A 3,444-nucleotide genomic window follows, 5' to 3' on the forward strand; every position below is an offset into this window, starting at 1 on the left:
GCCCCGGGCCATCGCTCCAGCTCCAGCTCACTTCCTCTTGGCAGCAACTGCCAGCGCCGCCTTCCAGTAAGCCGCGTTCCCATTGGCCGTCTTCCTGGTGACGTCACACCACAGGCGCTTGTAGAGGCAGGAGGCGGGGCGTTAAAGGGCCCTGGGCACCTGCGAGGGCTGGGCCCGCTCGCTGGTGGGGAGGCCCCGCCCCCACAGGGGCGTGCGCTCACCTGAGCTGGAGAGGAGTGTTGTTTCCTGAGGGGGTCCTGGGTTCGAGTACACCCCCAGGCTGCGGGCTCAATCCCTAGTCCGTAGTAGGGGGCGTGCAGGAGGCAGTACATCAATAATTCTCTCTCATTAGTGATGTTTCTATCTCCCTCTCCCTTCCTCCCTGAAATCAATAAAAATATATTTTTTAAAAAGTTTATCGAACTGAACTTATGAACTTACTCAGCTTGGAGGCAACGCACCTCTGACTCACGGGCTGTTTATGACCTGACTGAACACAGTTATTCATTTCATAAATATTACCACGTGTCACGAGCAGTTCTGGCGCTGGAGATACAGAGATAAGCAAAACAACTACTGTCCCCCTAAAAATAAATACAGGACACGCAGTAAAGTTTGAATTTCAGATAAACAATGAATAGTTTTTTAGTGTATGTCCCATACAGTTTCTGGGACATCTTCATACTGAAAAATTAGTTTTTTATCTGAAATCCAAATTTAACTGGCATCCTGTATTTATCTGCCAATCCTATTCCTGCAGCTTTATTCTGTTGGGAGGAGAGCAACAACAGACATGCACATCACATGTCAGGAGGTGATAAGTGTTACGAAAAAACTGAAACATAAGGGGATGGGAAGTGCCTCTGTGATAAGGGGACATTGGGTTATAGACTGGGAGGAAATGGGAGAATGAGCTACGCAATGGCCAGGAGGAAGGAGTGACCTGGAAAACCTGGTGTGGCTGGACCTGAAGAGCAAAGAGGAGAGAGCGCCCCACACTGAGGATCGAGCCCACAACCCTGGCATGTGCCCTGACCAGGAATTGAACTGTGACCTCCTGGTTCATAGGTTGATGCTCAACCGCTGAGCCATGCAGGCCGGGCTTAAAGTAATTCTTTTATGGCAATTATTCGATCATTCTTATTGTGCCATTTGCACTGTGTTTGTTCAGGGAGACACACCCAAAGCCGGTGTGTCTTATTTATCTTTCTGTGTCTAGCCCAGAGGCAGGCATTTAGTAACAATGATCTGATAAATATGTGATAGATACTTACATAAGTGGGCAGAGTTGTACAGAAGTATGAGTGGAGTTGGAATCACGAGATCTGGGATTAAATTATGCTTCTAATATTATCTCTGTCAGCATGGAAGCCATTTAAATTTTCTGAGCTTCAGTTTTCCCTCTGAAAAATGGTGATAACATCTATTTCACTGGACAGACAAATGAGAAGATGCCTGAGAAAGTGCTTCTGAAGCCCCAAATCATGGTGCAGTTATTGCTTTTATTGTCTCCTTTTGATTCTAGAGCTGTGCACTCCAATACAGTAGCCACTAGCTATATACGGCAATTTCAATTTACATTTAACTTAATCAACGTTGAATAATAAGTTTAAATGAGTTCTTCTGTCTTACTGGCCACTCTACTACAACAGGGAGCCAGGGGCTGAGGAAACCACAGGAGTGAGGCAGGCCACAGATGCATCGGCCAACTGCAATGACTTCCGGTCAGCCAGATCCTGCCCTCTCTGCAGGACTGGCTACATAATTTGTGGGGCCCAGTGCAAATGAAAATGCAAGGTCCTTTGTGAAAAAGCAGAAAAACGATTTTTCTTTCCTTTGTTATTCCTTACTCAGCCTGTCATGCTGTTTATGATTCACTAATGAATATTATGCTCCCTTGGGCATGGGGATAATCACAGGGGCCTGGGACCCTGCCTCTGACTTGGTGTGCATCCCCTCCCTGCAGCCAGGCCCCTGCCTGCGATAGAAGAAGGACAGGGAAATAGGTAGATGAGAACCCATTGTGGGGAGAGGAAGGGGGGGAGGTGATGAGAGATAGAATGACCTGTGAGCTGAGACTCCAGGCCCCAGTGCATGCTTCATTGTTTCATGGACTTCATTTACAAAACACAAATTCAAAAATAAAATTATTATGAAATTCAAGATGGCAACCACAGAACATTAAATCCCCATTGAGGGGCACCCTTCTGAGTAGGGGGTTCTGTGCAACTGTACTGGTCACACACCCCTGCAGCTGGCCCTAATGATACCGAGCTCACAGAGTAGCTGTGAAGAGGGAATGTGCCTGACTTCTGAAAAATGGCGATAACATCTATTTCAGACAAATAGAAGATGCCTGAGAAAGTGCTTCTGAAGCCCCAAATCATCGTGCACACACCCCTGGAGCTGGCCCTGATAATACCTAGCTCACAGAGTAGCTGTGAAGAGGGAATGTGCCTGACTCATACTTAGTGCTCAATAAATGTCAGCTGCCCTATGAATATGATTAATTATTAAATGTGATGTACTACAGACTTACTAAATGTAATTTTGATGAGATGCCTTTATTTACCTAATAGAAAAGACTGCTTTCATCTACTTTAAGAACTCTGTTTGCCATCATCTTTCTTGGCGTTTTGCTATGGTTAAAGAGGGGGGAGGAACAGAAATGAACATTTAAACATACTTAGGTGTCAAGCATTTTGGTGTTAATCCTCACTACAATAAGCTAATCTCCACCAGGCAAGTGTTTTATCCCTGCTCAATTGAGGAGGAAAATGGTGCTCAGAGATTGCAAGAGGCTTGCCCAGGGACACACAGGACATCAATGGCAGGTGCTGGGACTTGAGTCGGCTTCTGTCTGCCTCTGAAGCCTGAGTTCTGCGCCCAGTGCCCTGCTCCACGCTGATGGAGCCCACTGTCTGGGGCATTTTTCTGGAACTGAAGAATCTTCCTTCTGGGGTGGCCTCATCTGCTTCCCCAGGCCCCTTCCACATTCTTTTAGCTGCTGTGCTGGCAGCTGCATCCTGAACCCTGAGGAGAGGACTAAGGACAATGGGAGGGGAAGGATTGGGTGGTAGGAAAGGGGCCAAGCTCCAAGCGAAACAATGGTTCCTCTCCCAGTGGGTCCCAGGCAGCCGGAAGTAGCAAATGGTTCCCAGCATTATTGTGGGCAGGGGTGAGGGCTGCGCCTCTGGGATTCTCCTATTCTAGGCACAGCCTCCTCCGAGTTGCTGCAAGCGTTGGTGCCTCAGCTGTGTAGTAGCTTCAGTTTCCCCATCTATTAACTGTGCTTTAGCACTCAGAACAGTGTCCAATGCTGGGGGACCTCAGGAACGGTTGGCTGAATTATCTTATAGGAAGAGTAGAGGAAACTCTGAAGAGTTTCTAGGCATTGTTCTTCATCTTGGTGACCCCATCTATCCATCCATCCATCCATCCACC

This window comes from Myotis brandtii, unplaced genomic scaffold (genome assembly GCF_000412655.1).
Source record: "Myotis brandtii unplaced genomic scaffold, ASM41265v1 scaffold1631, whole genome shotgun sequence".
Lineage (NCBI taxonomy): Eukaryota > Metazoa > Chordata > Mammalia > Chiroptera > Vespertilionidae > Myotis > Myotis brandtii.